Below are 13,531 nucleotides of genomic sequence, written 5' to 3' on the forward strand. Positions count from 1 at the left end.
ATGCGACTTGTTAGCCGACCTGGCCTGCAGCACACGCATGCAGACGCTTAAGAACATGGCTGGGCTCTGCAGTGAGCTCCGTGGCAGATGGGGCTGCTCCTTCATTGTGAATAGAGGGCTAAAGAAGACCCAGGGAGCAGGAGCAGGGGCGCTGTTGGGTTGCATCTGACTTGCAATGTGAGCAAGAAGTGAAGCTTTGTTGCAAGGTGCTGCAAGTTTGGGGTTGCTTGTTTCCACAGTAAAACTTAGTGACAACGGACTGATAAGATTTTCGTGGTAACTCAATGTTTAAGCTGAGGCAGTAGGTAAACGTGAAGGCAATTTCAGAGTGCTTATTGGCTATGAGATCCATGATTTCACACTGTTTCCAGCTTCTAAATGAGCTGCTAACCCGTTTCCGGGGAGCAGACTCCGACCCACGTGTTACCCCATGTGTTACAGAGTAGAACTGCTCCACAGGGTTTTCTTGGCTGCCATCTTTATGGAAGCAGATTGCCAGGCCTTTCTTCTGCAGTGCTGCTGGGTAGGTTAGAACCGACAACCTTTTGGCTAGTAGTCTAGTGCAAACTGTTTGTGCCACCCGGGGACTCTAACTGAGCTGCTAGTGGAGCAGAATTTTAAAGCAATGAGACGCCTTCTGTGGAGCCTTCAATTTTCCCTCCCCATGTATCAATCCTCACTTACCTGGACTAGAAGCAAGCAAGTTGAACAAAATTTTAAATCACCCACATATTACTAAAAAAAAAAAAATTACTTAGGTTAGGCTAAAGCCTTAAGTCTCTTCTCCCAATAAATGGGGTTAATATAAAACTATGAAATGCTATCATAGAGACGATTATTTTGCACTTACTGTGCTGGCTCAATTAGACTCCTGAGCAGTACTTACTTATTAAAGGTAACTTTTTTTTTTTTTGGTGACTGTGGGGGGCACAGCTGGTTCAAATTATTTTAATATTAAAAGTCTTGCAAACAGGCTCTAGTTATAGCATTCCAATGCATTTTAATTATGAGGAAGAGTGTACAATGGATACACAGATGCTTGGAAAATAACATAATTTCAAACCATTTCTAGACAATTATATCGTTTCAATTTTGTGCCAACTGTTATGAAGAATTAAGTTAATGATTTGGCTTCCATTGTATATGGCTCAGAGAAAGTGCTGAATGAATTGAATCCATCCAACAAATACGTGCTGAGCAGTGTGTTAGACACCGGTGTATACAGAAGAGCAGAGTGCCCATGACCCAGTCATCCTGGAATTCTAGAATACCATCAGAGATGGAAGTGAATCGATTAATCACAGAAATAAAATTAAAAGTGTAACTCTGTTTAGGCCTATGAAGAAAAAAACATTGTGGTTTGAGAATGCATTATAGGGGAACCCACCTAGTTGGAGGATGTCTTAGTCTGGGTTCTCTAGAGGAGAATAACCAGTGAAATGTATATATAAATACAGAGAGGGAGATTTGCTTCAAGGAAATGGCTCAAGATAGTGTGAGGAAATGGCTCATGCAATTATGGGGCTGGCAAGTCCCAGATCCATGAATTAGGAAGCAGGCTGGAGACCTCTGCTGGTTCACGGGGTTGTGAAGGCTGATGAATCCAAAATCCGCAGGTGAAGCAGTAGGCTGGAGGCTTCTCTGGGCTTATGTTTCGAGGAATGGAGGTCAGGCAACAAGAAGAGTGCAGGATCTAGAGAGAGAGAGAGTACACTTTGCCAGAACATCTATTTATACACTGGAGGCAGGTCACACTCCCAGTGAAACTCCCCTTACACCTGATTGGCTGATCATATCAGGTCACGTAATGAAAAGTGATTACATTATATTATGTTATGGAAGAGCAATCAGTCCAGTATCTGCCAAACCATTGACGATCATAGCTTAGCCAAACTGACACATAACATTAGCCATCACAGAAGGTCAAGGAAGGCTTGCTCTGCTCTGGGAAGAGTAGGAGTTACTATGTGAAGAGAAGTAAATGTGTGTTCCAGGAAGAAAGAAGAGTGTATAAATAGCATGATGGCTACTTTCACCTCAGGTAAGACTGGAATCCTTGGATGATGCAAACAGTTAACACACTCAGCTGCTAACTGACAGTTGGAAGTTTGAGTCCACCTAGAGGTGCCTCAGAAGATAGATCTGGCAATCTACTTTCGAAAAATCAGTCATGAAAACATGGAGATAGTTCTACTCTGAGACACGTGGGGTCACCATGAGCCGGGATCACCATGAGTCAGAGTCAACTCAATGGCAACTGGCTTGGTTTTAGACAGTTCTTGGTTTGATCACTGGCGTTGTAATCCCTGTTTTCTCACTGACTGCTTCTCCCACGTGTTGTAATCCCTATTTTGTTCACCGACTGCTTCTCCCATGTCTCCTCATCAGTGTTTTAACTACAGTCATTTCAATATAGAACCTTAAATTGCCACAAAGGAACCCTAGCTGATAGCCTGCATATGAAAGTCTTAAATCTGGACAGAGGAAACCCAAATTGAAGCCCTAGTTTTTTTTTTGACACTTTATTATTGAACAACCAAACTAGAAAGGTAGGTGCTTATAATCAGGGTGGGCATCTGAATGAATAATTTTTGGGTGAATACCGGCTGCTGAGGAGTAGGGGGTGACATTAATAAAGTTTAATTAAACAGCAAAATTAGTTTTAATTTTAATTTTTCTTTTTCACAATTGAATGAAGGAATGATGGAAAGAAGAAGAATCTGAACTCTGCTTCTTGCCACTGAGGTATCTGGGTGTGAGAAAACATACGTCCTCTCTTTGGATTTAGTACTTACAGGGAGGGCCAGGTGGTAACGGCACAGAGGTGCTTAGCTGGGACCTTGCTGTCTACGGAGCTGGAGCTGTGTCGGTTACAACGTGAGCTTCGGCGAGGTCAGAAGGGGCTGGGTCAGGGTGAGGAAGCACAGAACACTGAGGAAACGATGGTGCAAAAGAGGATCAGAAGGCAAGGCGAGTGGTTGGAGTGGTGTTTCTGTTTCAGTCACTGGCTGACAAAAATGGGCACAAGAGTGTTGGTGGATACAAACTGAGGAGGATGGACCCTAGGTCTCATTGCCAGAGGACCATGTTCCGAGCTTTGATCAGGGCAGCCTGGGATGCAATGATCCTACACCCTGCACGGGCTGACTGCAGAGACTTTGCACTGGCTGACTCCTGGTCCCTACCTGACAAGGGACTGGAAGCTAAATTCCACATGGTTCCTGAGGCTTATGGTGGGATGGAAGCAAGACTTCAGGATGCAGCTCATTTAGGGTCATTTTTTTTAGCAGAGTAGCAGTAGTGTATTTGAGCTGTGGTTCTTGGGCTCTCTGGGGTGATAACTTCCTTATCCACTGTGTGGAAAAATGGCACCATCTCCTTGGGCCTCCTGCAGTGGAGTCAATAAATGATTAATTCTTTTTTCTTGGCCATTTGATTACTAATCAGATGTGGCTTGGTCAGCAATGAATTGAATTGTGTCTCCCCCAAATATGTTTTGGAGTCCTAACCCCTATACCCATGGTTGGAAATAAGGTTGTCTTTGTCACTCTAATTAAGTATACCGAAATGGAGTGGGTTCTAAATCTAATCACTCCTGAGTTATAAAGAGGAGAATAGCACAGAGACATGCGCACAGCCAGGGAGGCAGATGCCATCTGAAGGTTGTCTACAAGCCACAGAACCAAGGAACACCCCGGATACTGACAAGAAAGGAATTGACACGGTTGAGAACTTGATTTGCACCTTCAGCCTCCAGAACTATGAGAAAATAAGTCTCCATTCTTTAAAGCAACCTGCGTGTGGTACTTCTGGGATAGCAGCACTAGATAACTAAGATAGTCACTTTATCAGTTTTAAAACAAGTTCCATTAAATAACAACAGCAGCATCTTTTTTGGGAAGTAAGAGCGCTCGTAAATGTTGACTAAAACTCCTCATGGAGCCCTGGTGGTACAATGGTTAAGCCCTCAGCTGCTAACCGAAATGTCCGTGGTTCAAACCCACCCAGTGGCTCCACAGGAGAAAAAACCTGGAGATTTACTTCCATAAAGATCACAGTCTAGGAAACCCTATGGGACAGTTCTACCCTGTCCTGTAGGTCCGTGTGAGTCGCATTGACTTGACAACACACAACGACACTAAAACCCCTCATGGTTTTCCATCTATCTTGAGTTTTACTTTTGTTGTTGTTAGCTGCTGTTGGTCAGCCCCTGACTTGTGGTGACCCCATGCGGGACAAAAGAAACACTGCCATGCTCATGATTGGTTGTGGATCAGACTTTGTGTTCCACTTGGTTTTCACTTGCCTAGTTGTCATGGGTTGGGTTGTGTCCCCCTAAAACTTATGTCAACTTGGCGAGGCCATGATTCCCAGTATTGTGTGGTTGTCCACCATTTTGTCATCTATGATGTTAATGAGGCAGGATTAGAGGCAGTTATGACAATGAGGCAGAACTCAATTTACAGGATTAGGTTGTATCTTGAGTCAACCTCTTTTGAGATATAAAAGAATTGAGCAGATAGGAGGCAGAACTTCTGCCACCAAGGATGAAGCAGAGCATGTCCTTTGGACCTGGGATCCCTGTGCTGAGAAGCTCCTAGACCAGGGGAAGGTTCATGACAAGGACCTTATCACAGAGCCCACACAGGGAGAAAGCCTTCCTCTGGAGCTGATACCCTGAATTTGTGATATTTCTGTTATGGCAGTACTAGATAACTGGATAACTAAGACAGGTTTGGTACCAGAAGAGTGGGATGCTGCTCTAACAGATACCTAAAATGTGGAATTGGTTTTGAAACTGTGCACGGGTGGAGGCTGGAAGAGTTTTAAAGTGGTGTTGTGGTTAAGTGCTAAGGCTGCTAACCAAAAGGTCAGCAGTTCAAACCCACCAGATGCTCCTTGGAAATTCTATGGGGCAGTTCTACTCTGACCTATAGGGTTACTATGAGTCAGAATCGACTTGATGCCAATGGGTTTTTTAATAGTAAAAGCCTAAACTATTGCCTTGAAGAGACTGTTGGTGGAAATATGGTGAGGACTCAGAAGGAAGTGATGTGAGCTGGTAACACCAGAGATGGCACAGGCGAAGCAGCAGCAGAGAAATGGGAGCAGCGGAACCAGGAGACCAGCACCAGACAATGCTGGAGTTGACCAACAGAGCAAGGGAACAGAGTGCCCTCTGGCTGAAATTTACTGGTGGTGTGTGGTGCCCCCAGGAACTTATGGAGCTACAGAGCTTTGAAACACTTGCCCTAGCAGGGCAGATAATGGCAGCAAGGCCCGAGGAGCTGAGAAGCTAAGGAACCAGGAAGCAGAAGCTGAAGAAACAAGGAATGCAAGAAACAGAGCTGCCTCAGTGTCAAAGGGTAGGGCTAAAACCTCTGGGGTCTCAAAGTGTGAAACCATGGCCTCTGGGGTTTCAAAGGGCCAGAGCTTCACCAATTCAGTTCTGGAGTGTGGGGCTGCTGTTCATGAGTGCCAGCAGGATGGAGCTGGGTTTGCTCCCCAAAGCCGAGGGGGTGGGGCTGCCACACCCAAGGGGTGGAAGAACAGAGTCTGCTGGGGCTGAGGGAGTACAGTCTCCACTCAGACTAGGAGAATGGAGCCACCTAAATCCGAGGGAGCAGAGTTGCCATTCCAGTGGACCAGGAAGGCAGGGCCGAGGAGTCTCCATCCAGAATCTGGAGAGTATGGCCCACACCCAGAGTCTGGAGGGCAAGGCCATTGCCTAAATGGCCTCAGAGAAGAGAAAATTATTTTCAAGTCTTGAAAGCTAATGTAATGTGTTCTGCTGACTTGCTTGGTGCCTGTTATCTCTTCTTTCCCTCCAATTTCTCCTGTTTGTAATGGAAATGTCTAGCTTGTGCCTGCTCCACCATTGTACTTTGGAAGCAGATAACTTGTATTCCGGATTTTACAAACAGAGAGGAATTTTGTAGAAGATGAGATTTTGGACTTGGAGTTGATTTAAGACTTTTGAGATGATATAATGGGGTAAATGTGTCTTACATGTGGCAAGGACATGAACTTTTGGGGGCCAAAGGGTGGAACGTTATGTTATTTCTGTTATAGCAGCCGTAGACAAGTAAGACACTAAGCCCATTGCCACTGAGTTGATTTCAACTCACAGCAGCTCTATAGCACAGAGTAGAACTGCTCCATAGAGTTTCCAAGGAGCAGCTGATGGATTCAAACTGCTGACCTTTTGGTTAGCAGCCATAGCTCTTAACCACTGTGCCACCAGGGCTCCAACTAAGACACTAGTCATTATTAAAACAAACAAACAAAAAAATTAAAACACAAGTTGTGTTCCTTTTCCCGTGACGTATGTAATTATTTGTATACACATTCTCAAATCAAATTCGTTAGCTGATTATCTCAAGGACAAACATTCAATCAGATGTCTTTATTATTCATACTTGCAACAACTGGAGTTTCCTTGTGAATTATCAAGATTGCCCAACCTGCAGGGAAGAGAAGAGACAGAGATGATTGCTTGAGGAACTAAGAGCATAGCATTTGTAAGATTCCACGAAGAAAGGTGCTTCCTGTAAACCTATTTTTTTCGTTTGTGCTTTCAAGTTGGAGCCCTGTTGAGGCAGTGGTTTATGTGTTTGGCTGCTAACCAAAAGGTCAGCCATTCAAGTCCACCAGCACCTCCTTGGAAACCCTGTAGGGCAGTTCTACTCCGTCCTATAGGGTTGGAATCCACTCCATAGCAATGGGTTTTCAAGTTGAAAGTCGTTTACAGTGAGCCCCAACAGCAGTGTGGGCTGTCTGTGTACAACGCCATCGTCGCATCCCTCCTGTTTACTGGCTGACAGCCTGACTTAGCCTTTGGCTAATCCATAGATGAGCAATACCTTTTTACAGTCTGCAATAGGGAGGAATGAGAGCGACTTCTCTGTGTGTCTCATGCTCCTCTCCCGCACTTGTACATTGGTGTTGGTGTCTACACAAACATAGCAAATGTGTGCTGATAGTTTAAGCCCAAACCAAAAAAAAAAAGTTACCTCTGAGGCAGCCCCCACTCCTGGCCACCCCATACGTGTTAGAGCAGAACCGTGTTCCACAGGGTGTTCAGTGTGGCAGGCAGCCCCCACTCCTGGCCACCCCATACGTGTTAGAGCAGAACCGTGTTCCACAGGGTGTTCAGGGTGGCAGGCACTCCCACTCCTGGCCACCCCATATGTGTTAGAGCAGAACTGTGTTCCACAGAGTGTTCAGTGTGGCAGGCACCCCCACTCCTGGCAACCCCGTACGTGTTAGAGCACAACCGTGTTCCACAGGGTGTTCAGGGTGGCAGGCACCCCCACTCCTGGCCACCCCATACGTGTTAGAGCAGAACCGTGTTCCACAGGGTGTTCAGGGTGGCAGGCAGCCCCCACTCCTGGCAACCCCGCATGTGTTAGAGCAGAACCGTGTTCCACAGGGTGTTCAGGGTGGCAGGCACCCCCACTCCTGGCAACCCCACACGTGTTAGAGCAGAACTGTGTTCCACAGGGTGTTCAGTGTGGCAGGCAGCCCCCACTCCTGGCCACCCCATACGTATTAGAGCAGAACCGTGTTCCACAGGGTGTTCAGGGTGGCAGGCACCCCCACTCCTGGCCACCCCATACGTGTTAGAGCAGAACTGTGTTCCACAGGGTGTTCAGGGTGGCAGGCACCCCCACTCCTGGCAACCCCGTACATGTTAGAGCACAACCGTGTTCCACAGGGTGTTCAGGGTGGCAGGCACTCCCACTCCTGGCCACCCCATACGTGTTAGAGCAGAACTGTGTTCCACAGGGTGTTCAGGGTGGCAGGCACCCCCACTCCTGGCCACCCCACACGTGTTAGAGCAGAACCGTGTTCCACAGGGTGTTCAGGGTGGCAGGCAGCCCCCACTCCTGGCAACCCCGCACGTGTTAGAGCAGAACCGTGTTCCACAGGGTGTTCAGTGTGGCTCCAACCTTGCAGAAGCAGATCACCAGGCCTTTCTTCTGAGGCTCCACTGGGTGGATTTGAATCATCAGTCTTTCCTTTAGCAGCCTCACAAAAACCAGCGTTGTGAACTGTTCAGGTTTGAACCCTTGCTGAGAATCTGCATTTCTACAAGTTCCCAGGCGATGCTAATGCTGTTGGTTAGGGACCAATGCTGAGAACCACTGGTAGAGAAGTAGTTCTCAAAATTTATTATACATAAGATTCTCCTGGCGATCTTGTTAAAATTTAGATTCAGATTCAGTATATCTGGAGTGAAAATTAGAATTCTCAGCAGGGACTCGAACCAGACTGGTCCTCACACAATCCATTTGCTCCATTCAGGAACTTTGTTTAAGCCCAAGCAATGCTTTTATGAATTACCTTATTTAAGCCTCATCATAACCCTCTGGGGAAGGAATCTTGGAGGAGACAGGCTTGAGCCCGAGGACAGATCCCTGGTACATTAAACTTTTAAATCCAGAGCTCTTGCTCTTTTGATACAGTGTATCTGTCTCTCATCTCTCAAATCAGATCCACAGCCAACATGTTACTCTTTGCGCTTCCTCCGAGAGTGGAGAGTGCTGATGTCACTTAGATGGTTCCCACTTGATTTCATGGGCTTTATTGCTTCCATCTAAAGGACCCCTTCTGCCCACCCAAAGACAAAGTCCAAGTCCATAGTGGGATGTAGGATTTCATTTTGCTGGGACCCTACGTATTTGGTTGATAAAAATAATGCAGTTTGGCAATGAATCTTTGTATGTGAGAGCAAAGTTAGTGTCATTTGGAAAGCCAGACCTCAGCATTTCCTTTGCCAAGGTTCAGTGTTGATTTCATTCAACTCTACTGTCAGTACTTAGCCAGCCATTCACCTTTGCCCTAGGAGAAAGCTGCGATTGAGAATGGAGGGAGGGGCAGGGCAGTAAGAGAGAGCATCTACTGAAAGAGAGGTATTTTGTGCACTTGGTTGTATCATATGGCAGATGGAAATGATTATGGCCATTCGGGAAAGAAAACAAGAGTTTGTGTTAGAAAAATTCGGGACTATAAATGGATACAAGCCTCAGGAAGCCTAGATTCTGGTCTGGGCTCTATACTAAATTGTTTTCTGTTTTGAGCAGGCATCTTAAATACTCTCTAAGCTTTCTCAGGAGTCCCTGGGTGTGGCAAGCAGTTAAAGTACTGGGCTACTAACTGAAACCTTGGAGATAGGGGTCCACCCAAGAGCACCTCAGAAGAAAGGCCTGGTGTTCTACTTCTGAAAAATCAGCCCCTGAAAGCCCTGTGGAGCACAGTTAAGCTCTGACACACATGGGGTCACCATGAGTTGGAATCAATTCAACAGCAACTAGTGATGGTGAACGTTTTCTTAAGTTCTCAGTTTCTCATCTGTATAACAGGGCCAAGAACGTAGATATATCACAGAACTTCACTGTATCAGATGAGATAATAGGTGGGAAAGTACTTTGTAAAATTAAAGCTATCCTCAGTAGCTAGTTGTAGATATTTCGCTTTCTTAAAGTTTCTATTTCTTTCCCCTCTGCCTGTGGCTTCTCAACACCGCCTGTTCTCCCCACTTTCAGCCTCCAGCAAGAGCATCTTTAGAGTTCTGGCAGAAATGTTAGGCTCAGGTGGTTATCATCTGGAGAGTAGCTTCGAGAAGTAGCTCCCTCAGCAAACACTGCCGGTAGGAAACGCTCTCGGTCCACTAGAGTGAGTGTCTGATCCCTGACGTCTCATACCCCTTAGCTGCTTCCATCTCAGCTTCTAGGAAGGAAATTGCTGTTCACTACCCTGCTAGGCGAGCCATAAAATGGGATTTAGCCCTTCAACCTATCGTAAAATTAAAAGACCAATAAAACAGAGATCACAGGAGACATTTCACGGAAGTAAAAGATAGTGAAGCATATGGTAAATTGAACAAATGGCGGATGGCAGCAGGGTGATAGCCCAAGAGGAAATTGCAAGAGGGTAGGAGTTCCAGCCTTCTTTTAATTCAGGACCCTGACTGCTCCCTGGAAACTTGTTTTCTTTAGGACTATGTGGTTCAAAGAGTCGTTTTTTGAGCTAGATTTTAAAATGAACAAGGAAAGAAGGACCCTTGAATGGACACCTTCCAACTAGCCACTCAACACTGCTTGGACTTACTTTTTAAAAAACTTTTTATTTTTAACTAAATTTAAACTTACAGAAAGGTCTAGATAGAACAGAGTTTCCATTTACCCTGTCACCCCACTTCACGTAATGTTAACATCTCATGTTAACTATTTTATGATTATTAAAATCAGGAAATTAACACAATATTACAATAGTATTAGCTAAACTAAAAACTTTATCCTAATTTTATCAGTTTTTTTTGAATCGTGTTCCGGCATCCTATCCAGGAGCCCACACTGCATTTGGTTTTTGTTTCTCCTTAATCTCCTGCAGTTTGTAGCAGTCCCTCAGTTGTCCCTTGTCTTTCATGACCTTGGCCTGTTCGAAGAGTTTTGGTCAATTATCCCGTTGAATGTTCCTCAGTCTGGGTTTGTCTGATGTTTTTTCAGGATTGGACTGAGGGGCGTGCACGTCTGTCATGAATACAGCACCACAGAAGGCTGTTGTGTTCTCAGTGCACTATGTCACCGGGTTCTAGATGTCAATATGTGTAATGTTGACCTTGGTCACTTGGTAGATTTGATTTCTGCTGGGTTTCTCCACTATATAGTTACTATCATTGCCTATCATTATATAGTTATCCTTATATGGCTATCATAATATAGTTAGTATCAAGTACTGGGATCAACCCTGGTGGTGTAGTGGTTAAGAGCTACAGCTGCTAACCAAGAGGCTGGCAGTTCGAATGCACCAGGTGCTTCTTGGAAACTCTGTGGGGCAGTTCTACTCTGTCCTGTGGGGTCGCTATGAGTCAGAATCAACTCGACGGCAGTGGGTTTTGTTTTTTGGATCATTGCCTTTATAGTTAGCAAGTATCTTGGGGAAGGTACATAGAGATGATGCAAACCCTGCTTCTCCTGAACTTTGCCCACTAATTTTAGTCCCCATCAGGCAATCTTTTCTGCCACGATTATTACTGTAGAGTTTCCCTAATGATGATTTTTTATTTCCTTTTGTTTATTGATTGGAATTCTCCTATAAGGAATGGGTCTCCCTTCTCCACTATTTATTTATTATATTTACTTCTTATTTATATGAGTAAGGACTCATGAATATCTACTTTATTCTATGTGTTGTAATCCAATGCTATCACTGTTTTGTTTCTCAAATTGTTCCAGCTTTCGCCACTAGAAGGAGCCCTGGTGGCACAGTGAGTAAAGAGCTCGGCTGCTAACCCAAAGCAGACTGCCTCACCTTTCTCCCACACAGCAGTTGGTGGGTTTAAACCACCGACCTTTTGGTTTGCAGCCAAGGACTTAACCACTGTGCCACCAGGGCTCCTGTTGTTGCTGCGTGAAAACCCCGGGTTTGCTCGGTGTGACTTGTTACAGCCAATAAACAAGAGGCCGAGGTGGGGGATCAGAAGGATGTCTTTACTTCCTTGTACAAAGAGGAGCGATCAGGGCTTCTGCCTCCAAGACTACTGGCAGGCAGCTTGGGGAGGTGGGCTTTTACAGATGGAGGAAGGGATGAATTTTTCTTCATTTTAGGATGTTAAGTCTCCACCCAGTGGTGGGTTGAGGCCATCTATGGCCTGTTCTGTGGTTATATATCGTCAAGGACAATTTCAGAAGAAAGGGCAGTTTATTTGCTCAGTGTAGGAGGATAAGTCAGGGCGGGTATGTCTTAGAAGGGTTGGGCTCTGAGACTGCCTGACTCGATGTATTTCTCTAAACCAAATACCTGTTGCCGTTGAGTTGATTCCGACTAATAGCAACCCTATAGGACAGAGTAGAACTGCCCCATAGGTTTCCAAGAAGGGCTGGTAGATTCAACTGCTGACCTTTCGGTTAACAGCTGAGTGCCTAACCACCGTGCCACCAGGGCTCCGTGTATACTCTGGGTCTGCTGAACCCCTTCCAGTCTAGCCCAAGATCACCTTGTGGCTTATAGTTTAGCAAGCCCAGGAAAGAAAGGCTGAGGAGAAATCCTTTGCAGAGAGAGATCTAGGCGTGGAAGCCGAGTTCTGGGAGAGGTTAAAGGAGGAAGCAGGGCTCAAACATGAAAAACATGCTTCCAAAATCAAAGTGTGGTTGTATATTCTTCTCACCCATACACACAAACACAGACACACAGACACACACTAAAACTCTTTCCCCTTCTCCTCCACCTGCCCACTCCACTGCCCAGGCACACCCATGGTGCCTTTTACAGCTCAAAGTAATGCCTTTCATCTCTGGGGTTGAGGGCACTGAGGAAAAAAAAAAAAAAATAACGGCACAAAAATAGGGAGGCATGAAGGAAGAGTCTATTCTTTTCTGGTCACAGTTTTCACTCTGCAGCTTACTTGAATCTTCTCAAGGGTCATTCTTCCACCTCTGGTGAATTTGTAAGTTCACAGATCCTCAAGGTGCCCACGACTGTAAAACCTTTTAAATGACAATTTTGGAGCTAAAGGGCATATGGAAATTTCCAGAGTGCAGCATATATTTATGCTGAAGCGGAGCGTGTTCCGAAGCATTTCTAGAAGTGCTTTAAAGGGAGAAAAAGACGAACGTTCCTTTCTCCCCTCACCAGCCAACTGGGGTCTAAAGCGATTTACATATGATTTTTTTTTTCATGTTTACGAATTATTGAGTTGGTTTGACAGCCTCTTTTTTTTTTTTTTTTTTTGTAGTTATCTCTGGATTCACTTAACATAAACTTAATTGTTGAAAGGAAAGTGTCCCTCTTCACATTGTTCCTGTGGAAGAATTTAGTTTATGAGTGAATCCTTTGTTGGGGCTGTTCAATGAAGCTTATTCCGTTTGTTATTTAAGGCAACAGCAGACCTCAGTGCAGGAAATGGTGAGGCTGGGACTTGAACCCAGGGCTGTGAAGCTGGGTTCCTTCTCTTCAGCGAGGGAATTATTAATGTGGAACTCTCAAATGTAAGCTGAATTACAACCATGATTTCTTATCTAATTGATGATGAAATACAAGAGCTCGGTTGCTAACCAAAAGGCCAGTGGTTCAAATCCACTGGTCATTCCTTGGAAACTAAGGGGCAGATTTACTCTATCCTGTAGGGTCACTGTGAATCGGAATCAGCTCGACAACAATGGGGTTTATGCTTGGTTAGGTATAAGGATTAGGAGGAAAAGCTGTAGGTTTTAGCTGTTTTGGATCTGGCAAACTTCCAAATTTGATTAAAAAAATAAAATCCAAACCATAGAGTGAAGAAGACTCCTGAATTATTAAAGCAAATGGCCAAAGTCCATCATAGAAAGCTGAGACATGATAATACCTTTGGAAGTTCACAGAACTTTGGATTAAAGGCCTGGATTTGAGTTCAGGTTGTGATGCTCAATAGTCAGGTGACCCTGGTGCAGGCACAGCTTTTGTGACCCTCCATTTTCTCACCCATGAAGGTGGCAGTTATAACCTGACCCCACAGTGCTGTTGTTACTCAAATAGAGTCAGTTTATAT

The sequence above is a fragment of the Loxodonta africana genome, chromosome 15 (genome assembly GCF_030014295.1).
Source record: "Loxodonta africana isolate mLoxAfr1 chromosome 15, mLoxAfr1.hap2, whole genome shotgun sequence".
Classification (NCBI taxonomy): Eukaryota; Metazoa; Chordata; class Mammalia; order Proboscidea; family Elephantidae; genus Loxodonta; species Loxodonta africana.